Source organism: Papio anubis, chromosome 1 (assembly GCF_008728515.1).
Source record: "Papio anubis isolate 15944 chromosome 1, Panubis1.0, whole genome shotgun sequence".
NCBI classification, from domain to species: Eukaryota; Metazoa; Chordata; class Mammalia; order Primates; family Cercopithecidae; genus Papio; species Papio anubis.
This window is the reverse complement of record NC_044976.1, coordinates 66,046,562-66,072,499: the sequence shown is the minus strand read 5'-3', so window position 1 is coordinate 66,072,499 and position 25,938 is coordinate 66,046,562. Positions and strand designations below refer to the sequence as shown.

At 38.8% G+C, this 25,938-nt stretch overlaps 1 pseudogene; it reads left to right on the top strand.

The window, feature by feature from the left end:
* Window positions 1-16,780: 16,780 nt before the first annotated feature.
* On the top strand, window positions 16,781-17,713 carry LOC110744027 (annotated as a pseudogene).
* The last annotated feature ends 8,225 nt before the right edge of the window (window positions 17,714-25,938 follow it).

Here is a 25,938-nt window from a genome sequence, read left to right as displayed (position 1 = left end):
CTTAATTGCCAAGCTTCAAATCTTGTTCTTTCAATGTAGCATAAAGAGATTATAATGATGAGGAAAACAACTTTGAAAGGTTTTATGAAGGTGAGTTTTGAAGTGGGAGATTTAAAAGCAAAGATGGGTTATGTTGCAGAAGCAAAATGCAAGAAACACAATTGGAGATGAAATTAAGGAAATAAAGTAATATTTAGGAGACTGAGAACAAAAGAAAAAGAAATAAAAGAGAATAAGAGCACTCTTTACTACTATTTGAACTTCTACCTCTCTCTCTGGCTTTAGTGCTTGTAAGCATTTAATCCTGATTAACTGGAAATTTCTGCCAGTAAAACTTATTCTTTGAAATTGCTTATAAGATTTTTTTTTTGCTCTGTGAATAATATGCATTCTTATATTTTGGTTTGATCCTCATGTACTTTGGCAATAAAATGTCAGTCTCAGAGTCTGGAAGATATTAAATATTAAAACAAGATCATTTAGGATCAAACTCTGTAAGACTGTGATGTTTTGAAGAGGGTCTAGGACATGGTCTTTTGGAGTGCTCATTTCTGTACAGCTGGTCTTATATGTGGGCCACGGCCATGTTTGTGTGACAGTAGTCTTTCTGGCTCCCATGTGACTTTGTACTGTAAAGGTCCAAAGTAGCCTCATTTTCAGTAACCAAAGAATGCAGTGAATGCTCTGCTATCCGGCTATTCATTATGAACACTTCTGTGCTTTGTGGACCGTATCAGTTTGTGGCAAAGTGATGGATTGTGTTTAACATTCTGTTGTCGACCTGTACGGATTTTTGCCATATGTTCCAGCTCATTCCCTTAAGATATAAGAGGGGGGAATCTTATTAGTATCATTGTCCACTAAGCAGAAATGTGTCAGAGATTTTGCTTTCTCAGCTGGAGACTCCCTCTTGGCAAGCCATCCTCCCTATTTTAGGAAAGCATCGCCATCAAATACAAGAAGGCCCGTTTATAAGCTTATTTGTTTATATTGTATATCTGGTCTATATTTAGGGAAGTTTTGAAATGAAGCTGTAAAATTAAGAACTATGTGGCTACTTTTCAGACATAGTCAACAATAATAAATCTCTTTTGATGTCCCTCTGAGAATGTGGCTTGAATGATATAATCTTTAGCAGGTTGTTTACCTTCTCTATTCCTCAGTTTCCTCATTTGACAAATATTTGTGAACTCTTTTTAATTTTGAAAGGAACTCCCTTTCCCCAAAATCCATAGTAGGCATAATCCCCACATATAGATAGATAAAAGTGGAAGTGTTGTGGCTGCAGTAGCCGGATGGCAGTGGGGGTGAAGGGCAGGGATTGGCAAGTTTAGGCTTCCCCTCATAATCCCCTCCTGCAATATACCCCATAACCCCTGAGACATGCATACTCATCATAATGGGAGATATCTTGTTCTCTAAGACCCTTCCAGCTCTAACATTTTTTACTTAATAATTTTGTTATTCTATAATTACTCTATATTTTTCCACAGTCACTGAAAAATCTCAAATACCTTGCCTTACCACAAAAAAATTATTTTTCTGGGCCTTAAAAATTCAATCACGAGATAATGTGCCTAAAGAATTTTAAAAACATTCATGCTCCTCTGCTTTGATATCAATTTTCAAACATTTCAATCTATTTCCATAGGTCGGTTGAAGTTATGTTACAACTTGCCTTATTAACCTGAATTTATTGTCTGGTCACCAAATGCTATGGAGTATGATTTGGCACTGCGTCTTAATAAACAGGTCGCACCTGGGAGTTAGCGCGACCTCTCCCATCTGAGAAGAAGGAGCTGCAACAGATGGTAAAACGACTAAAAACCAGGTGGGGTTATTGTTTAATGACCATCTGAATTAAGTTTGGTTAATTTGGCGTGTCCCTAATTATCCCTAGCAACTGGACCCTCTACTCCATTTTATAAGTTTGGATTTATATCTTTTATGTAAACTATCAAAACAAGTCCATCTGTGATCCTAAAGCTGTATTTGCCTTAAATCTAACCACAGTGGAAATCCTAATGTATTTGGTTCTAGCTATGAGGAGTCCTTAAACACTGGGTTTTTACAGTGCTCTGCAATTTACTTTTTCTCAGGTTGTCACCTATGATGTGAGCATTTCCCTTCATTCTTCTCCAAGTTTAAATTAATGAAAAGACACTCAGCATAATTTCCAAAAATCAGAGATGTCAAAACTTCAACCTATGTGCATTCCTTTAGAAGATTTTCTCATGAAATCCGTGTGCAGCAGTGAGTTGGCTTCCAGAGATGTTTAGAAAAATCAGAAGTTATGCTGTCCTCAACACTGTAATAGATTCAAGACCTGCCAGCTCCTTTAAAGACACTTCCTCCCCTACCCCCACTATACCTTATTTTTGTTTGTTTATTTGTTTTTGTTTGTTTGTTTTAGGCAGGGTCTTGCTCTGTCACCCAGGCTGGAGTCCAGTGGCGCAATCTCGGTTCACTGCAGCCTCCACCTCCCAGGCTCAAGTGATCCTCCCCCAGACCTTATTTATTAATAAGACTATTAATTTTTGCTGGGATGGTGGCTCGCGACTATAATCGCAGCTACTCAGGGGGCTGAGGAGGGAGGATCACTTGAGACCATGACATCATATAAACCAGGAGTTCAAGACCAGCCTGGGCAACACTGTGAGACCTCCATCTCTAAAAAAAATTAAAATAAATTTTTAAAATATAAAAAGAAGAAAAAATACTAATTTGCTAAATGCTTATCATGCTTAGCAGTATGGCAAAATTGTTATTTACATGATGTCACTAAGCCCTCACAACAATCTATGAGATAGATACTATTATCTTCATTTTATTGCTAAGTAAGTTGTAGCCTACTGGAGAGGTTAAACTAGTTACTAACTCAAAAGACCCATAGCTAAATGGCCAAGGCAAGATGCAAATGCACATCTGTGGGACTGCGAATCTCACATTCTTAACCACATATTATGCTCCTCTAGAACAGCTGTGGTTCACGTGGCATCAGAGTGTAGTGTTCAGAATGCAGACTCTGGAATCAGGCTTGGGCAAGCCACCTAAGCTCTTTTGCCTCTTTTCTCTATCTCTTAAATTTATTATGAAAATCAAATGAGGCAAAATACGCACAGCACTTAGAGTACACAGCATGTAGCAGGACGTCATGAATATTAATTAGATGGCACCCATTTTCCAATGTCCTTTCTAGTTTTCTTTGTTCTTAATTCCTTCATCTAAGTAAAATATTGTATTTATTTCCATTTTCTCTAACACTTGAGGCATCATTGCTAATGGCAAAAGTGCTGACTGGACTTCTCGGTCCTCACCTACTGCTGTGAAAATTCTCCTGAATTTTGATGCAAGCCACAGGTAGATCCAATATACATATTCCCTTTCTAACTACAGATGAACTGAGGTTCCCCCGTCAGTGCATTTTAGATCTTTAGGCTGTTTTTTGTTTTTGTTTCCTTATTTGTTTGAGATAGGGTCTTGCTCTGTTGCCCAGACTGGATTGCAGTGGCATGAACTTGGCTCACCGCAACCTTGGTTCACTGCAACCTCTGCCTCCCGGGCTGAAGTGATTCTCGTGCCTCAGCCTCCAGAGTAGCTGAGACTACAGGCCCGAGCCACCATGCCTGGCTAATTTTTGTATTTTCAGTAGAGACAGGGTTTCACCATGTTGACCAGGCTGGTCTTGAACTCCTGGCCTCAAGTAATCCACCCATCTCGGCCTCCCAAAGGGCTAGGATTACAGGTGTGAGCCACCACAACCAGCCTTTTTAGGCAGTTTTGGTAACGTGAATCGTGTTTCTGTGCATGCTAAGGAACAGGCTTGATGTTATTCAAACCCTTCTTGTGTGTGTGTTTTTTTAATACAGAACAATGAGTTTCTCAAGTTCACTGTAAAATACTCTTATGTTTTCTTTTATCCTCTGAGAGCTTCCTGTATTTGTGAGCTCCTTTCAAATCAGCAACTGCAGCCTCGGCATCTGGATCCTCCCTGGTGTAGGGAACATAAATTAACTGGTAGCGCCCTGTAAATGTTATAGGCAGGAGGAGTTCAGGGAGTGCACAGAGGCAGGCCAGGGTGCTTTCAGTATGTAACAGCTGGTCCCGATGTAGTGCCTCAGAACTGGTTTTAGCTGACGTCAGATAACACTGATGTGCACCAGACTGACTTGTAGTACCAGGAAAGCTGACCCCTCCCACTTCCCCTACTGCCCCTGTGCTTGCCAGAATGCTGGAGACCATTATGAACTCACAGTTGTCATTTGATCTCCATCTGGCTGCTGTCACTAAAGCTGCCTTTTATCATTTGCCAAAAAGTGTAAAGCAAAAGACATTTCCCTTTCTCACAAATCTTTGCTTCTAGTCCTTGCTCTTCTCATTTTCTGGGTAGTTCCAAGTAATTCTCCTTCTGTCTGAGTCTGTGTAGCACCATCAGGAAACCAGCAAAGGACTCACTAGAATATTTACCCATATGCCATCTTCTTGGTGAACTAGATTTAGCAATGGATTTTTTTTAGGAAGTGTTAGAGGTGGGCTGTGGCTTTGCTGACTTCAAATATTATGTCTTAAGTTTGATGTGGTTTGAACTGCTGGTATAAATGTGAGATTTGCGTGTATGAGCTCATATTGTGGTAAATTTTATGAGGATGTAGATCACAACAGTCTAGCCATACAATTATGTGGGTCCCTGTATTAAATTAGAATCTACCCAAATTAAACAATGAATATAATAGCAGCTTGCCATAAATTGGATCTTATAACAGCTTAGTAATGTGAGGGGAATAGAAGAATAAATTCTGAGGTGATGCTTGTTGTACTTGGTCACTAAGAACACTAGAATGTTAGTTGAAGCTGATCATAAATCTGGTACCAGCTTAAAAATTTACTGTTAGTGATCACCTAGCAGTTAAGATTTAGCAACATTAGCAAAAGATCATTCTTTGTCAAGAAAACTCTTTAGGGATGACATTTGATATTCAATAAGTGTTGATGGTAATGATGATGGAATATCGTACGCTCCAAAGGTTTTGGAAACAAATTTAGGATTCTGATTTTTATGCAGTTTAGCAAATTAATCCTTCAAGAGGTAATTATAAAGAACCTTTTATGTATGTTCTCAGTATATGTTTATAAAGAAATTAGAAGGCACTGCACTCTATATGAATCCATAGTGTGTGTGTATGTGTGTGCAAAAAAAATGTGGATGGATATACCTCAAAATTTAAGCAGTGTTCCTTTTTGTTCTCCTTCCTTCCTTCCGTACTTTCTTCCTTCCTTCCGTCCTTTCTTCCTTCCCTCTCTCCTTTCTTCCTTCCTTCCCTCCTTCCTTCCTTCCTTCTTTTCTTTTTCGATAAGATCTTTCTCTATCACCCAGGCTGGAGTGCAGTGGCCCAGTCATGATGTGTATGAGCTCATACTGCAACCTTGACCTCCCAGGATCAAGCAATCCTCCTACCTCAGCCTCCTGAGTAGCTGAGACTATAGGCACACACTTAGCTAATTATGTTTTTTAGAGATGGGGTCTCATTATGTTGCCCAGGCTGGTCTCAAACTCCTGGATTCAAGCAGTTCTCCCACCTTGGCCTCCCAAAGTGCTGGGATTACAGGCATGAGCCACCGCATCTAGCCTGTGTTCCTCTTTGAGTGATGAGATTACTGGTGATTTTTATTTTCTTATTTTTGCCTACTTTTATTTGGTGATGTTTTATATAATAAGTGTGTGTTACTTTAAATATATTTTTAATTGAGGTAACATTTATCTTCAGTGAAACACACAGATCATAAATGTACAATCTGATGAGTTTTGATAAATATATATTCTTGTGTAACCCAATCAAGATATAAAGCCCAATCAGGACACAACCCTATTAGTGATATATCCCCTATCAAGATATATAAAGTTTACATTACTTCAGAGAGTTCCATTCTTTCAGTCTCTTAAAAGAAGCTTCTGTGTAGACTAAGATAGGACACATACACACAAAAATTGAAACAGTTATCTGCCTTCAAGGATCTTACCTTTTTGGTGAAGAGATGAGAAAAATAATAGAGAGCTTAGCACGGAGCATTTAAGGGTTAAATTATGTAGCTCAAGAAAACTCAGAGAAGAGCCAGATAATCAGGTAAGATTTTATAAGAGTTTAGATCTGTTATTTCATTCCAATAGAAGAGGTAAAAAGTTTACTAGACTATAAGCTCTAAAAGGTCAGGTACTATGTTTATCTCGTTCACTGTATCCTAAGTGCCTTACACATTGCCTGGCAGAGGGTACTGACTCACTAAATATTTGTGGACTGATTAAAAGGGTATTATTTATTTAGTTACTCAGTCAGCAAATATTTATTTACTCTTCCAGTAAATATTTGTTAAGCTCCTACTGTGTGCCATGGATTGTGCTAAGCCTGGGAGATATGATGGTAAAATGATGGACATGGTTCCTAACCTCATGGACAATTGTATCTTTGTGGAAGACTGATACTGTATTAAAAGTCTTTTAGAGACAGATAGAATGGCACTGTGAGGGATTAAAGAGGAAGGCACGTGGTGAACCTGCAAGCATATTCAGAAGTAGAACTGAGCCTTGGCAAATGATTGGCTGTGATAAATAAATGAGTAGAGGTATCAAAAGTGACTTCAGATCCAGGAATAAGCAACTTGGTTAATGATAGAGCCATTTAATTTTTTTTCTTGCAGATCATTATGCAATAGAGGCCAAGATTATGGAACAACCATAGTGAGGGTCAGACATCTGTTGGCCATGGTTCTAACTATGGATCTATAATGTATCCATTGCATACCTTGGGGCAAAGGCAATGATTTACAATGCTGGTGCAGGGCAAAATGGTGACTTGAAAGGATTTTTATTTGGTGCCCATCACCTGTTCTTCTGATTACCTTTTCTTCCTCTTGCCCATGTTCCTCTCTTTATTCCACCAACCCTCATGTCCTTTTCCGGTATCTGATAACTCATCCCTACTAAGGTGATTACTGATCACTGTGGCTCTAAGGTGGAGATGCCTTTTTCCCAACTCTCAAACCCTTACATACCTGGCATGTTTGCCTTTTAAGAGGAATGGAATGGATATTAGGGCCATAAGGATGGGTCACAGAGCCAGTTGTTACGATTGTAGTTTCTTAGAGAAGGAGGCTGCCCTTATGCCTGTGCCAGTTAGACCTATCCTATTGCTCTCTATTTCCCTATATTCTCTACCTTGCCCTTTTCCAGTATTTTTTTGTACTTTCTACATATTAAGTTGCCTTTATTTTGAATCCCAGCTCTGTGACCTTGAAAAGTTTACTTAACATTTATCAACCTCCATTTCTTCAACTGTAATTGGGAGATACATCAATGTCAGTGGATTCAGTGTCTTCCACATGGCAGTTTCTCAGGATTAGTTGCTTTTCCCCATCACCCACTGCTTGGCTGCATTGCTGAGAGTTCTAGACTCAGGAAATCACTCTCAAGTATACTCAGCTTTTATAGACAAGCTTAATGGTACCACCTCATTGCATTTGAGAGGCGTTTCTCTCAACTCTGTTCCACCCTTACTTGCCCAGTTTCATTTGTCTCACCAAATTGTAAGTGTATACCATTGGACACAATAATTATTAAGGGGGAGTGTACCTGGATCTGCACAAATCCATTCCCACTGTGATCAAAGCAGTTCGATAAGTCTCTGCACTGATTACCAATCACAAATGTCCTTGTATATGAAGATGAATCCTTAGTTTGAAGACTACACATGTGAATCAAGCAAAGTAACCCAAATCATTATGTGTATGAATAATATATGTGTTTATCCAAATTAGTTAACAAGGGCCCAGCATCCATTCATTCATTTTGTTATACATAGTTGTTAAGCACCTAGTAGGTGCAAGGGAGTGCACCAGGTACTAGGTCTACAGTATTGAACAAGACAGATTTGCAGTGTAATTAACATTGAGATGTACTTGAAACAACTAACTTCAGAATGAATTGCTCAATTATAATTGTGGTAAGTTCTACAAAGAAACAATTACAGGTTTCTATGAGAGTGTATAGCAGGGGATATGATCAAGTGAGGAGGTCAGGGAGATCGGGAGAGACTTCTGAGGAAATTACTGAAGCACTAAATATGAGAGCTAAAAGCATTTTGTGGAAAGAAGGAAATGTAAGAGCTCCCCACTTGTTTGTAAGAAGAAGATTCTGAATTTCCCAATGCTGGTGTTGCCGTCTCAGGGTCTGACCCTGGGAGAGCTGATTTCAGCTTAGGAACTTCATGTTCTGAAGCTGAGATCATGAAGGATCTTCCCACTTGGTTATACCTAAAGGGAAGGAACTCACCCTCAGAAGCCAACCAACCAGTTAAAATTGAGGGAAAAGTTATAAAGGTATTAAGCATCATTTAGTTTTGCTTACCAAAGACACGCACAGGCTACCCAGGAACCTGACTTTATTGAAGATCTGCTTAGGGACAACCTTGAGCTCACTCAGTCTTCTGTTAACCTTACAATGTAGATAAAAATCCCAATTTACACCCAGGATAACTGAAGGTGAGAGAAGTTAAATAACTTGTCCACACCTGTACCAACTTTCATTCATCTGATTTGAAAGCTCATAATCTTTCAGCCACATCAAGCTACCCCATTGTTAGCATTTTGTTAAATGATTGCCGTTTTCTTTAGGAACAATTAGAACAGTAAAGAAAAGTTTGAAAGGTGTCAGTTATCCCTGAAACCAGAAAAATAATCTACTATATTCCCATTTTTAAAAATTGTTATTTAATGAAGGGGATTATGAGTCATAAGTAGATCAATACTTTGACTATTTAAATTTGTGTATGTTGATATTCTAATTCCCTAAGTTTTATGAGCAAAGAGGTGAAAGGGAAGTTAGCATGATTAGGACACTTTCCACAAATGGACTGAATCTTCAACAACTGAACAGAAAAATGTACCATTAGAGGGTTAAGAACAGGTAATTTAGTTGTGTGAACTACTGTCAGCCTCCAAGGATGTAGGTGTTTACTGTTTTTGTATAAATGAAGCCAATATTGGTGCTTGAACCTCCAAAGAACTAACGTGTTATTTAATTTTATCCTTATTATATTGGAGATCACATTCAAATACTGCAAGTAAACCAAAGAGAACTCAAGAAGCTTTGGGAATAGCTTGGTAATTGAGAAATTCCATCGGAAGGGTGTAAGGATCATCTCTTTTTATTTCATAGGAAAAACTCAAGTGACCCAAAGCCACTGTTCTTTGGAAATAGATCAAGAAAAAAATAAATAGACTATTCATGTGCGTCTTTGCTTATGGAAGTTACAGAAATGGAAATCTGCACAACGGCTTCATTCCTTGCTGTTTGTGCATTAGCCTTCTCTAGGCTGGGAATGTCACTGACATAAATGATGCTGAATAATTATATCATGCACTACTTTAAATTGGTCTGGCAGGCTGAAGCAAAATGGTAAAGTTTTCTCCTGAATGCCACACCCTTGGTTCCGCCTTTCATTTATTCCTTTTCCCTCATATGCACCTTGAGTGTCAATGCTGACAAGCCATACCTTCTATTTATTTCTCAGACTGCTTTTCTTGGATATCCCCACTGAAAAGACCAAGGTCAAGGCTTGAGCCTCTCTGGCCCACATGATGGCCACTGCTGCCATGCTGTTCCCTTGTTTTCCTCTCTTACCCTCCAGTCTACTTTCCATAAGGCTGCCAGGAGTATCCTTTTACAAATTAATGCAATCAGGTTGCATCAATGCTGAGATCCCTTCTATGGCTTCTTGTTAACTATGGGACAAAGTCCAGGCTACTTAGCATAGCATAGCATCTGGCCTTTGCTGATGTCACTGGTGTCATTTCCTGCCTCATAAAGTACTTATTCTCCATGTACTTCTTGTTCCAGCAATACTGAAGCATTTATGGTACCCAGCAGGTCTGGCTTCATGGGTGTGCAACCTATGCTGTTTGACAGGGCACTGAGTTTAGAAGGGCTCCGTTTCATTTAATGCTCTGCTATAACTATTTTGAACTAATTCTTGCATGAAAGAAACCACGTCTTCATGCTGGCCAGGCGCAATGGCTCATGCCTGTAATCCCAGCACTGTGGGATGCTGAGATGGAAGGATTGCTTAAGACCAGGATTTTGAGAACAGCCTGGTCAACAAGTGGAACCCCATCTCACTTAGATGCCTTTGCATATATTCCCTCTCCCTACATCTTCATTTTGCACTGAGTCCTGCTGGCCAAACATCATATTGGTTCACTCCTATGTGTATTGTTTCACTCCTCTGTCTGCCTAGTCTATCTTTCCCTTCATTCCATTTCCTGTGCTCTTCTTTGTCTTCCAAACCTAATTTGAATACCACTTCTTTTGTTTGTTTGTTTGTTTGTTTCTGAGACAGAGTCTTGCTCTGTCGCCCAGGTTGGAGTGCAGTGGCCTATCTCGGCTCACTACAAGCTCTGCCTCCTGGGTTGATGCCATTCTCCTGCTTCGGCCTCCTGAGTAGCTGGGACTACAGGCGCTTACCATCACACCCAGCTAATTATTTTGTATTTTTAGTAGAAATGGGGTTTCACTGTGTTAGCCAGGATGGTCTCGAACTCCTGACCTCGTGATCTGCCTGCCTTGGCCTCCCAAAGTGCTGGGATTACAGGCGTGAGCCACCGCACCTGGCAAATACCACTTCTTAAGTGAAAGCTTCCCTGATCATTTGTCCCTCCATCTCCTACCACATTAATCACTCTCTCTTCTGTGCTACCGCTTTATATTGAACATACATCTATTATAGTCCTTCCAAGCACAGAATCTACCTTGAAGGGTGGGTGCTGTGAGGTTTGAATAAGATAATACATGTAAAATGCTTAGAGCAGTGCTTGGCTCATAATAAATGTTGAATAAATGTTACCTGTTCTTATGCATTATTCTTTATGGTGTTCCTGGAACCTAGTAGAGTGACTAGAACATTTATTCTTAGACAGTTATTAAATACCTACTGTATGCCAGGCTCTGTGATGGCTTCCTGAGATACAAGGTAAAATAAGACATATCCTTTACTCTTAAAGAATTTAACTTTAGTCAAGGAGCGGGATGAACCACTAATAATCATGGTCCAGTAAAAAAAATGCTAAGTGCCAAGTACTTCAAGAGTGCAGAAGAAAGATATTGGGATCAGACTGAGAAGTTAAAGCTTCATCTGAATTATGCGGGATGAGTGGGAGCTACCTAAACGTGGAAAAGGAGGAAGATTATTCTAGGGAGAGAGAATATATGCAAAGGTACATAAGTGTGAAAAGTCTTGCATGTTTAGGGAACTACATGTCATTCTATGTGACTGGAGCAAACGGTGTTTGGTGAAGTTCTGGAATGCTAGATCATCAGAAAGGACTAGCAAATAGATTTTCACTCTGGTCTTTTGGTGGTGGTTGTCTAGAACATTGTGTTGTGAAGGATTCTGAAGCTATGGCCAGTCTCAGCGGGAAATAGTGATGGGATACATTGCTTCCCTTTGTTGTGGGGGCAGAAGAGGGGAGTGGGAGTCTGTATGTCATATATCTGCCATTATGATGGATTAGGGAGGGTCTCTTATTCTGTATTAAGAAGCTTGGATTTTATCCTGAAAGCTATAGGGAATTACTGAAAGATTCTAAGCATGGGAGTGATGTGATCATATTACATAGTAGGTGCTCCATAAATGTTGAATTGAACTGACTATGAATCCCACTTTACCTATTAATGATTTAGTGTATCAAATAGCACTCAAATGATCTGAACCCAGCAAATAAACCATGTATAATGGAGCCTATAGTGCTCAGAGGCTCTGTGCTAAGTGCTGGAAGAATTAGAATAACATCTAAAGGTGCTTAACATGCTCCCGTGGTGTGGCTTACATAGGAAAACAGTCTGCTTCACACTGCAGTTTTAATCGGAGGATTAAAGTGGTGTTAATAATTTATGCAGCTATATTGTTTCATGCTATGCGCTGGAGCTATCCCAAAAGGAAGACTTCCAGGGGGCTTTTTGAACCTTTAACCCTCCTGCTGGTTACATATAGTGAGAAAATGAGTGGAATAAATGAATTGCAATGTTTTTTAGATATAAATATATTAATATATTTTCGTAAATATTACTAATAAATCTTTTATTTGTAACTAGGTGGAAAGTGCTCTGAAATGTGGGCTACTATTGCAAATAAATAACCAGACTTATCCTTATTAAGAAAATAAATTGAAACCCCATAAATTTGGCATTTGTTATCACCATCATTATCTTTTAACTGTTACTGGTAAAAGAATTTGTGAGAATCTGTGCTTCTGAAAGAACGCACAAAGCGAGGTTGTTTCCTCAACACATTTAGTGTAATGGCCAAAGGCATAGATTTCTGTTTATTTTTCCTTGATTCCAAAGGGACTTAGGGTAGCATGAAACAATGCAAATAATACAGTGAGGAAAAGTTAATTTAAAATAACTACAAAAGAGGGAACAAAGAGAATTTTAATGTAAGAAAATTTAATGGGATCTATGCATGAGATTAGTAAACAATGTGTAAGAAAATTATGTATCTCAAGATACTCAAGTCAAACAACACTTTAGTTTAGTTCTCTCTCTCTTTTTTTTTTTTTTTTTTTTCTTTTTTGAGATGAAGTCTCACTCTGTTGCCCAGGCTGGAGTGCAGTGGCATGATCTCAGCTCACTGCTGCAACCTTCACCTCCTAGGTTCAAGCAATTCTCCTGCCTCAGCCTCCAAATTAGCTGGGATTACAGGCATGCACCACCACACCCGGTTAATTTGTTTGTATTTTTAGTAGAGATGGGGTTTCACTATGTTGGCCAGGCTGGTCTCGAACTCCTGACCACAAGTGATCCACCCACCTCGGCCTTCCAAAGTGCTGGAATTATAGGCATGAACCACCATGCTCGACCTTGTGTTCTTATTATGTACCAAAACCAAAACTGAAGTAATTAATATTTCTGATTTAATTTTTATAAATAAAAAGACTAAAAACAGATTTTTCAGATACTTACTAGAAATGATTAAAAGAATCACTGGAGATACTGAAACTAAAAATTTATTTCCCATCGATTAATTACTTCCCTCTTCTTTATGGGTCTATCTGCTTTGTCTTTGTAGCATTCTGGCATTATCCCCCTGTGACTTCCTGTCATTATAAAGGCTAACAATGGTCATACATCAGGATGAAAGAGTTTTGTCTTTGTGTAAAAATTCTTTCTTGCAGTCACATTTGTGGAGTTGGAAGTAAGAGGAAAGAATTTGGAATGCAAACAACTTGAACTGACAGTGTTTTTTTCTGTATTACTAACATCTAGCACAGTTCCTAACAGATAGTTGATCCTTAATAGTTGTGAGTTGAAAGAAAAAAATGAAGCTTCACAGAACTTATTAGTCCTTACAAAAATGCATAACCAATAAAGATGTATGCCAGTATGATATCTTTATCATTACTTCTGACAGTCAATTCTTAATTTGTATGGTTGTGTTACCTGAACATTTTGTTCTAAAAGCATCTAGGCTACAATGCAACCCTAAGAAGAAGGTATATTAGGAAGACAAGATGTAGAAATCAAGGAAAAATCAAAGAGAGGGCACTCATTAATTCCTCTTCCTTTGCTGCTCCATTATTTATTGTTCTCTTAATTCATGCTTTTGTAAAAACAGGAAGCCTTCTAAGTCCTCCAACAAGATCTCCCACTGTCATCCAGCTGCCTCTTATTCTCAAAAAGGATTTTTTAGCTTCCATTTACCAAGTCTTTAGAACACTCAAAAAGTTTGGGAAGGAAAGAGTAGACCACTGTTTTTGTTGTTGTTGTTGTTTAGTTTTTTATTTTTTAGTATCACTTTGTCCTGGTTGCTCTGTTAGGTAGTTTAGCAGACATTATATGATTTAGTCCTCACAGAAACCTTAACAGGTGAGTATGTCCCCAGTTTATAAATCAAGAAACTGGTGCTCAGAAAGATATCTGGCTTCAAGGATTCAGCTGCAGGTCTATCCTCTACTGCGCAAGAGAGTAATTCTCCCACTCTCAAACTTTGTGTTTGTTTGTTTGTTTTAATTGTTAATCAAGAGCTTCTAGGCTCCATAATCAGGAAGACTTAGTATTCCTCACCTGGAATAGGATTAATATTTATATTTCCAGTGTATCTGGCATATCTGGCATTAACTGTTACCACAACAGATCAATCCAGTTGGTCAAGTACTTTACAATGGTCTATTGTTTGAGTAGAAAAAGGAGGCAATGGCAAGTACATAGAATAAAAACTTTCTGTACTGTCATAGACATGATAGATCTCTAGTTTCATGAGATGACCATTAGAATGTGTTGCTCAAATTGCCAATACGATGATGATACTGATGATTAAAATGATGACAATAGTAATACACTCATTTCCTGAGCACCTAACATGTGCCAATGACAATTTTAAACATTCGTATTGTCTCATTTGATCTTCCTGATAAACGTATGAAGTAGGTGTTATCGTCCTTACTTTACAGCTGAGAAAACAGAAGCTCAGAGTTGTAATTTGCCACATTCTTATAGTACTAAATGACAGAGCTGGGTTTGAACTGAGGTTTGATGCTCATCCCCCTGTCTTTAGCGATAATGCCACATAGCTTTCTATAATAACAACTAACATAATGGTACATACTATCACTTAGATTTTAGTTGTGCTTTCATTTCTCTACCACAATTGCATTTGCTGGAATTCTTTTTGGAGTGTGTGTTTGTGTGTATGTGTGTGTGTGTAGTAGCTGGTTGTATTTATTTCTACTTTATAGGAGAATTTTACCAATAATTCCATGATTTTAATACTCTTCATGCCCAGGATATTCTAGTTTGTTGTGTAACTTAATTTTTCTATAACTTATAATGCTCATTTCTGAAATAGTCTTCAGAATATGCTATTATCTCATTTTACTTCATTCATATATCTATGTATATATTTTATTATATTACATAAAATACATGTGCATATAATCTCATTTGCATTATTTTACCTTTAAGGTGAAATGGTGTCACCCCTCATAATCCAGCTTCTGCTACTTTTCACTCATCTGATAGGTGCTGAGTCCCCACTATAAGTTAGATACTCTGCTAGACATCTGGGACACCAAGATGTAAGGATGTGATTTCTTTTTTTTTTTTTTTTTTTTTTTTTTTTGAGACTGAGTCTGGCTCTGTCGCCCAGGCTGGAGTGCGGTGGCCGGATCTCAGCTCACTGCAAGCTCCGCCTCCCAGGTTCACGCCATTCTCCTGCCTCAGCCTCCCGAGTAGCTGGGACCACAGGCGCCCGCCACTTCGCCCGGCTAGTTTTTTGTATTTTTTAGTAGAGACGGGGTTTCACCGTGTTAGCCAGGATGGTCTCGATCTCCTGACCTCGTGATCCGCCCGTCTCGGCCTCCCAAAGTGCTGGGATTACAGGCTTGAGCCACCGCGCCCGGCCGGATGTGATTTCTATACTCAAGGAACTCATGAAACTCATTCTAGTTTATGTTTAAGGCACAGAAAAGATTGATACTAAGTCTGTGGAATAGTTCAAGTTTAATTTGTGGAATATATCCAAGTGTTCCCCCTTCTCCATCTTGCATAGAAACCCTACTGTAATATGGCAACAGTCTATAAAATACCCATGTTTAGCATGCTACAGTAAGAGATGCCCAATAGCCTAAGGATGAATTCTAGTTAGTTTCTGCTTAAGAAATTCCCCAAAGTCCTGGAACACAAGATGTTGAAGGGGTTCCAGAAACTAACAGAGAGATCACCTTTGTAACTATTGAAAAGTTCTGTTACTTTAATTATGCTATCCAAAGCCTTGAAAAACAGACCCTATATTCAAATCCTGGCTTCTTCAGCTACTATCTGTATCATGTCACTATGTTATACAACCCTTCCTGAACTTCAATATCCTTATTTGTAAAGTGAAGATAATAATGTCTTTTATTAGTTTGCTTATGTATTCATTCATCCAGAAAACATATTCTTAAATGCCTACTGCATCCCAGGCATTGAGCTAGGCACTAGATAAACAATGTTCAACAAGATAACCATTGTTCCTACACTCCTGAGCCTTATAGCCTGGTGAGAGACAAGCTGTAAATGAGCTGGGTGCTATGATGAAGAATAAAGTGAGGCAATCTGCTTTCAGGTGGGTAAGCAGAGAAGGCCTCTCTGTGGATATGATATTAGGCTGATATCTAAAGAATGCAAAAGACAAGCTTTGTAAGTTGCAAGTGAGAAAAGTGTTTCAAGTAAAGGAAATTGTTTGTGCAAAGGTCCTGAGCTAGTAAAGGAAGAGGTTGAGAAAGTAAAAATAGCCTAGTAGATTGAAAAATGAAAAGCGGAGGGCTGGGGCGGGGCAGGGGGGGCATTATCCTAAAAAATGGACATTGTCTACCCTAAAACCCAGTAATTTCACTCCTGGCATACAACCTAGAGAAATTCTTACATATGCCTACTAGGAGACATACATAAAATACTCCTAATAGCACTATTCTTTGTTCATGATAGCACAAAATTAAAATAATCCAAACATGGACAAAAGAAAGGATAAGTAAGTTTTGGTGTATTCGCACAATGGAAGATTATACAGCAGTGAAATGAATGAATTGTAGTTAGACCAACGAAGATGAATCTTATAAGTAATACTTTGAGATGAATACTGAGTGATTGTGGCCATGCTGTTGACCTCAAGCAGCAATTGACTTCTCCACATGGAACCCTGGAGTTGGAGACACAGAATCTCCCTTCCCACTCCTGTTTTTGGCTTTGTGAGAAAACTTTCCATCAAACACAATGGCTAGCAATGTAACCAACAAGTGAGATCCTCACTCCATGAACCCCAGAGTATTCGTTGGGAATCTCAACACGCTTGTGGTCAAGAATTCTGATGTGGAAGCAATCTTTTCAAAGTATGGCAAAATTGTGGGTGACTCTGTTCATAAGGGCTTTGCCTCCATTCACTATGTTCATGAGAGAAATACCCAGGCTGCTGTGGCAGGAGGGAATGGCAGAATGATTGCCAGCCAAGTTTTAGATACTAATCTGGCTGCAGAGCTGAAAGTGAATTGAAGAAAAGCCGGCATGAGATGATCTGCAGCGGAGATGTACGGCTCCTCTTTTGACTTGGTCTGTGACTTTCAAAGGGATTGTTATGACAGGATGCACAGTGATCCAGCACATGCTTCTCCTCCTCCTCCTAGTGCTTGGGCTGTAGTGCCCTCAAAACGCCAGCGTGTATCAGGAAACACCTCACAAAGGGGTAAAAGTGGTTTCAATTCTAAGAGTGGGCAGTGGGGATCTTCCAAATTGAAAGGAGATGACCTTCAGGCTATAAGAAGGAATTGACCCAGATAAAACAAAAAGTGGATTCTCTACTGGAAAATCTGCAGAAATTTGAAAAGGAGGAGAGCCAACAAGGAGTAGAGTTGAAGAATGTGAACGGGCAGAGCAGCAGCTCCATGAAGTAAGATGAGACTAACGTGAAGAAGGAGTCTGAGGGGCTGCAGATGACTCTGCTGAGGAGAAGGACCTGCTGGATGACGATGATACTGAATGTGGGGGTGACCCACATTGGAGATAATCAAGGATGATTAAAAAGAGGCTGAGAAAGGGGAGGATGACAGAGACAGCGCCAATGGCAGAAATGACTTTTTTTTTTTTCTTTTTTGAGACAGAGTCTTGCTCTGTCACCCAGGTTGGAGTGCAATGGCACAATGTCGGCTCACTGCAAACTCCGCCTCCCAGGTTCAGGCAATTCTGCTGCCTCAGCCTCCCAAGTAGCTGGGATTACAGACGTGTGCCACCATGCCTAGCTAATTTTTGTATTTTTTTAGTAGAGATGGGTTTTTGCCATGTTGGCCAGGCTGATCTCGAACTCCTGACCTCAGGTGATCCACCTGCCTCGGCCTCCCAAAGTGCTGGATTACAGGTGTGAGCCACCGCACCTGGCTGAGAACAACTCTTAAGCACATGATGGGGTTTAGAAATCCTATCCCATTATCTCTTTACCTAGGCGGCTGTCTAAGATCAAATTCCTCACCTGATTCTCTCCCCTAGTATCTTCAGCACATGCTCACTGTTCTCCCCATCCTTGTCCTTCCCATGTTCATTAATTCATATTGCTCTGAGCCTAGTCTCGTTATCACTTCCTTTGAGGCTCCTAGTAGTTTTGTTAAGTCTTACCCTGTAATTTTTGCTTTTAATTTTGATACCTCTTTACAACTGTTCAATAAAAAGGATGTATGGTTTTTATCAACTGTCTCCAAAATAATCTCTTGTTATGCAGGAGTACAGTTCTTTTCATTCATACATGAGTTCAGTAGTTGTTTCCCTACCTGCAAAGGCAATCTCATTTAGTTCAGTAGCACTGGAGGGCAGCTTTGAGTTAGAAGTATGTGGGTTATATCCCACATACGTGTGCTGTGTGGGGCAGTGCAGCGCAAAAGTAGCAGTGTATTTTTGTGAATGAGAGTTGGCATGTCAAATGCATCCTCTAAAAAAAAAATCAGTCTTAAGATTGTTTTATAAAGTTGATATTGTGGGTTATTTTTGTGAACAGCCTGATGTTTGGGACATTTTCCCTACAAAATGAACAAGCCCTTATTAAAGGAGAAATTTGTAGAAAAATAAATAAATAGTACTTTGAATGGAGAAAAAATTATCAAAAAACAACCCCAACTTACAGTATTATTTACTGTGCATTTAAAATAATCTTCAAATACCCCAAATTTTAAAATATTGTAAAAGTATTTTTAAAAAGCAAAAGAACTGAAACTCCTGCTTCTGGTCAACATGTTAGAACAGAGAGCAAATTTACTCTTCTGCCTTAACAACTTGACAACTAGAAAAATACATGAAACAGTGGTTTTTTGGAAATTGGACAATAGGCAGAGCAGGACTGTAGCGTGTAAGTGAAGGAAAACAAACCAGGTGAGCTCTGTAATTGCACCAGCTTACCTCCTGAAGGGAGTTTTCAGGCAGTAGCACTGAAAAACCAAACCCCAAACAAAATCCAGTGGTAATGAAGAAAGCAGATTGGTGTTAGGGGAGAACAAGGCAGCCACAATTTACAGAGCAGAGTACTGTAGAGGAAGGAGCTATACAGGAGAGCTCCGGGGATCTGCAGAGTGATCTACTTAACCCACTTATACTTGAGGTTGCAATTTTTTGAATTTGAAAAATCAGACCTTGACGATGACATTGAGCAGTAGGATATAAATAACTCCCACATGCTTAGCGTTCCAATAATGGAACACTAGGCATTAATGGGAGTGAGAGAGAATAACCTGAGGTCAGGGAAAGACCTACCAGAAGGGAGTAGGCAGAACAATTCCTGGACCTCATATAGCACTGGGAAATATTCTTGCTTCCACAAGTCAGAGTGAACAGGTCTCATGATATATGGCGCATCAGTAGGAAACTAAGAAGTAAAACATCTTAATAGTCAGCATAAAACCTTACTAGAGGCTGCTGTGGACCCAAACCCACAAAGCTTAAAAGCAAGCTTGAAAGGATCCAACTGTTATCCAAATAACTGCATACCAGAAAAAAAGAAGTACAACATTAAAAGAATGTAAGAAAATCTAGCCACCGGCATCATAAATTCACAAGACCCAGTATCTGAGAAAAAAATAAATAACCATGAGGTATGCAAAGAAGCAGGAAAATAATATCCCAAAACATAGACAAAAACCAATCCACAGAAACCGATGCAAAAATGATATCAATGATGAAACTAGTGCATAAGAATATTAAAACAATTCCATATGTTCAAAAGGTAGAAGAAAACATAGCCATAATGAGAAGAGAATTTGAAAATGTGAAAAAGACCCAAATGGAACATCTAGATATTATCCAAAGTAAGAAATTCACTGGATGAGATTTGTGACTTTGAATTTAAAGCACATCTCAAGTAAAAACCAAATACTGAATCTTGCTTTTTTTATCCAGTCTGACAATATCAGACTTTTGATTAGAATATTTAGTAAATATTCACAGTAAATATAACCATCAAGTGCTAGAAAAGTTAGGCCATTTTGCTATGTTTTTCTATTCACTTCATCTTTTTGTTCTTGTTGCTCCTGTGTTCCTCCTTTACTCTTTTTTGTGCTAAAAATTTATTTATTTAATTTTCAATTCTGGGGTACACATGCAGAACGTGCAGGGTTGTTACATAGGTAAACATGTGCCATGGTGGTGTGCTGCACCTATTAACCCATCACCTAAGTATTAAGCCCAGCATGCATTAGCTATTTTTCCTAATGCTCTCCCTCCCCGCACTGCACCTCCCAACAGGCTCAGTGTGTGTCGTTCCCCTCTCTGTGTGCACATGTATGTTCATTGCAGCACTATTCACAATAACAAAGACATGGAATCAACCCAAATGCCCGTCAATGATAGACTGGATAGAGAAAATGTAGTACATATACACATGGAATACTATGCAGCCATGAAAAGGATTGAGATCATGTCCTTTGCAGGGACATGGATGGAGCTGGAAGCCATTATCCTCAGCAAACTCACCGAGCAACAGAAAACCAAATACCATGTGTTCTCACTTATAGTGGGAGCTGAATAATGAAAAATTTATTCTTTTATTCTAGTTTAATTCCTCTTCTGACTTGATAGCTATATTTGTTTGCTTTATTTTTTAGTAATTCCTCTAAAAATACCATATGAGACTGGGTGTGGTGGCACACACCTGTAATCTTAGCTACTTGGAAGGTTGAGATGGGAGGATTGTTTAAGCCCAGAAATTTGGGGCTGTAGTGGGCTATGTTGATCAGGTGTCTGTACTAAGCTTAGCATCAATATGGGAACTTCCTGGAAGGAGGGAACCACCAGGTTATCTAAGGAGGAATGAATCAGCCCAAGTTGAAAATAGAGCAAGTCAAAGGTCTGATGCTGATTAACGGCAGGATTGTGCCTGTAAATAGCCATTGCACTCCAGCCTGGGCAACATAGCGATAGCTCATATGTAATAAAAATAAAAAGATAGGCTGGGCACGGTGTTTTATGCCTGTAATCCCAGCACTTTGGGAGGCTGAGGCAGGTGGATCATGAGGTCAGGAGATCGAGACCATCCTGGCCAACATGGTGAACCCTGTCTCTACTAAAATACAAAATATTAGCTGGGTGTGGTGGCATGTACCTGTAGTCCTGGCTACTAGGGAGGCTGAGGCAGGGGAATCGCTTGAACCTGGGAGGTGGAGGTTGCAGTGAGCCAAGATCGCACCATTGTACTCCAGCCTGGTGACAGAGCAAGACTCTGTCTCAAAAAAAAAAAAAAAAGATACAATATGCATCTTTAACTTATACCAGTCTAACTCAATAAATAATAATAAAATATAGAAACTTATTGCCAGTATAGTTATAGTAACATTTCTGTCTTTTGTGTTATTATTGTCATACATATTACATCTATACATGTTGTGAACCCTTGAGTACAGTGTTATAAAGTTTGCTTTAAAGAGTCATGTCTTTCAAATAAATTAAGAGAATAAAAAGAAAAAATATATAAATCAGTAAAATCTTTTACATCTGTGCAAATATGTACCAATTCCAGTGCTTTACACTTCCTCTTGAGTCTCTGAGTTGCCATCTGGTATCATTTTCTTTTAGCCTAATGGATTTCCTTTAGCATTTCTTGTAGGTACAGATATGCTAGCAATAAGTTTCCTTCATTTTTGTTTATTTGAAATTGTCTTTATTTTGTCTTCATTCCTCAAGAATAATCTGGATATAGAATTCTTGGTTGACAGTTGTTTTTTCTTTTTTTTTTGCACCTGAATATGTCGTTCCAATGTTTTCTAGCTTCCACTGTTTTCAAGAAGAAGTCAACCATTAATTGTATTATGTTCAGCCTTTATTCATTCAAATACATTTTTTTGCTTCTTTTGCTTTCCTCTCCTTCTGGGATTTCAGTTTCATGTAGGATAGACTGTTTCTAGTGATCTCATACAGGTGTCTGAGATCCTGTTCATTTTTCTTCTATCTTTTCTATATTCTTCAGATGTGTAATTTCTGTGAATCTATCTTTAAGCTCACTGACTTTCTTCGGACAGATCAAATCTTCTGTTGAGCTCATCCAAAAAATTTCATTTCAATAGAGTATTTTCAGCTCTAGCATTTCCATTAGAATCTTTTTTTAAACAAATTTGTTTCTCTTGTGAGATTTCCTATTTGTTCACTCATCATTAGCATACTTTCCCTTAATTATTTGAACACATATATTTTTTAATTCCTAAGACATATTTATAACAGCTGCTTTGAAATATTTTTTGCTAGCTGCAACATCAGGGGACATTTGGAATCAGTTTTGTTTTTTTTTTGGGTGGGGGGCGTGGGTGCAGTGTGGGGGAGAGACTCTCACTCTGATGCCCAGGCTGGAGTGCAGTGGCATAATCAAGCTCACTCTAACATCAAACTCTTGCACTGAAGAGATTCTCCCACCTCAGTCTCCGGAGTAGATAGAACTACTAGAACATGTACCACCATGCCCAAATATATATATATTTGGTAGAGATGAGGTCTCACTCTGTTGCCCAGGGTGGTTATGAACTCCTGGCCTTAAGGAGTCCCCCTACATCAGCCTCCCAAAGCCCTGGGATTACAAGTTTGAGCCACTGTACCCAGCCTGGAATTAGTTTTTATTGACTGGTTTTCATATCTTGAGTAGGGGTCATACTTTTCTATTTCTCTATATTGGGGATGGGGGTTAAAAAGTAGAATTGTAAATAACATGTTCAGTAATTTTGGATTCTTTTTCTTCTTCTTAAACCAATATGTTGGGTGGAGGCTATGCTAAGACACCTCAAGCCAGCAAGACTTTCACTTTCTGCCATCTGAGTATATCAATTGAGGAGCACTTTTTTAAAAATTTTATTTTTTTTTTTAATTTTTTATTTTTTTTGAGACGGAGTTTTGCTCTTGTTGCCCAGGCTGGAGTGCGATGGCTCACCACAATCTCCACCTCCCAGGTTCAAGCAATTCTCCTGCCTTAGCCGCCCAAGTAGCTGGGATTACAGGCATGCACCATCATGCCTGGCTAAATTTGTCTTTTTAGTAGAGATGGGGTTTCTCCATGTTGGTCAGGCTGGTCTCGAACTCCTGACCTCAGGTGATCCCCCCGCCTCAGCCTCCCAAAGTGCTGGGATTACAGAGCGAGCCACTGCGCCTGGACAAGGAGCACATTTAAAGGTACGGCAGATTCTCAAGTCTCTTCAGACTTTTAATTTTAACTGGGCTCTTGGGATGCACACATAGCTTAGCATTTATTCAGAGATATGTGGAGATTTTATGATATCAGCCTTTCTATGGCTCTCTCAGGTCTATTAACAAAATTCTTCCATATTAGGTGTTCTGCCACACTTCTCAAACCAAGACAACCACCTCCAACCATTAAAACTGTAGGTTCTTGCTATTCAACATGGATATTTGCATAGGAATGCCTCCTGTGCCATGTCCAGAACAACGGAGGCCACAAACTCAGTCTTCTTATTTGGTGTGGTGAAATTTTCATGAGTGAAACTTCTAAAACTGTTACTTGACTTTGGCCATTTACCAGTGCTCCAAAATGGTTGTTGTTAATAATTTTGTCCAGTTTTATACTTGTTTGCTGTGGAAAGAAACTTCTCTACCTCTTCTCCATGCCATCATTATAGAAAGTAGAGTCTCCCTGGGATGGCCACAGAAAGCAATGAGAAGAGAAGATGACGTCAGAAAGGTGACAGAAACTAAACATATGCCACTGGAAGGTATTTTGCTTTCATTCTAAATAAAATGGGATGCTGTTGGAGAGTTTGGGGAAAATGGAATCTAAAAACGTCACTCTGTTGCTTCGCAACATACAATCACTCCTCAGTGTCAGGTGCAGGATGGGTTCCAGGATCCCCCTGAATGCCAGAATCTGCAGATGCTCAAGTCCTTGGTATAAAATGGTGTAGTATTTTCACAAACCTATGCACATCCTCCTCTATGTATTAAGTCATCTCTAGACTACCTGAAATACCTAATACAATGTGAATGCTCTGTAAATAGTTGTTATACTGTGTTGTTCAGGGAATAGTGACAAGAAAAAAAAAAGTCTGTGCATGTTCATTAAAGACTCAACCATCATAGACTTAACTATCGTTTTGATCCACAGTTGGTTCAGTCTGTGAATTCAGAACCGACAGAGATGGAGGGTCATCTGTATATTGTAACAGAACATATGGGCAGGCAGGGCAACCAAAAAAAAAAAAAAAAGAAAAAGAAAGTAGAGTCTCCAAGCAGAATTTATTTATTTTTTTTTTTTGTAGAAATTGACAAGCTTATTCAGATGGAAATACAAAGGACCTAAAATAGTCAAATAATTTTGAAAAGGTAAAACAAACTTACTCTACATGACTCCAAGACTTACTCTACAAATGGTATGGTATTGCCATAAAGAAACACATAAAGATTAACTGAAAAGAGTAGAGATACAGAAATGGGCCTGCTCATATATGGTCAATTGATTTTCAACATAAGTGCCAAGGTATTTCAATGGGGAAATAATAATCTTTTCAATAAATGGTGTTAAAGCAATAGGCTCTTAACTTATCCCATACACAAAAATTCACTTGAAATGCATCATAGACTTAAATATAAGAGCTAAAACTACTACACTTACAGGAAAAACAATTTAGCAGATTATTGCAATAACTTTGAAATAGGCAAAGATTTTTAAGATGGGATACAAAAAATCATAAAAGAAAAAAATTGATAACACTTAAAAATGTTTAAAAATAGTATTTTAAAATTTTTAAACATTTGTTCTTTGAAAGACATTGTTAAGAAAATGGAAAGGCAAACCACAGACTGGGAGAATACTTTGCAAAACAAGTATTTGATAAGACTTGTATCTAGAATATATAAAGAACTCTTACAACTTAATAACAAGAAGATAAAAATCTAATTTTAAAAATGAGCAAAAGATATGAAAAGATACCTTATCAAAGAAAATATATGGATGACAAACACATAAAAAGATGTTCGACATTTATTAGTTAGTAGAGTAATGCAAATTAAAACCACAATGAGATATCACTATATACTAACTAGGATGGCTAAAGTTAAAAAACCAAAAAAAAAAAGAAAACTGATCATACTAAATGTTAATGAGGAGCACCCCGAACTCTCATACACTGCTGGTGGAGATGTAAAAATGGTGCAACCACTTTGGAAAAAGCTTGGTAATTTCTTATAAAGTGAAACATACACTTTCCAAACCACCCAACAATCCCATCCCTGGGTATTTACCCAAGAGACATGAAAGCATATGTTCACATAAAGACCTGTGCTTGAATAGTCAAAGCAGCATTAGTCATGATAACCTAAAACTGCAAACAACCCAAATGTCTCTCAACTGCAAATGGATAAACACATTGCAGTATATCCATATAGTGTAATAGTATTCAGCACAAGGAATGAACTATTACTACATACAATAGCATAGATGAATCTCAAAAGCATTATGCTAACTGAAGGAAGTCAAGGACAAAAGACTACATACTATATGATTCCATTTATATAAAATCCTAAAAAAGGTAAGACACTAGTTGCAGAAATTAGTGTTTGCTAGTGGTCAAGGATGGGGATAAAAATTGACTTGCGGCGGGCGCAGTGGCTCACGCCTGTAATCCCAGCACTTTGGGAGGCCAAGGCGGGCGGATCACAAGGTCAGGAGATCGAGACCATCCTGGCTAACACGGTGAAACCCAGTCTCTACTAAAAATACAAAAAATTAGCCGGGTGCGGTGGTGGGTGCCTGTAGTCCCGGCTACTTTGTAGGCTGAGGCAGGAGAATGGTGTGAACCCAGGAGGCGGAGCTTGCAGTGAGCCAAGGTCATGCCACTGCACTCCAGCCTGGGTGACAGAGCAAGACTCCATCTCAAAAAAAAAAAGAAAAAGAAAAA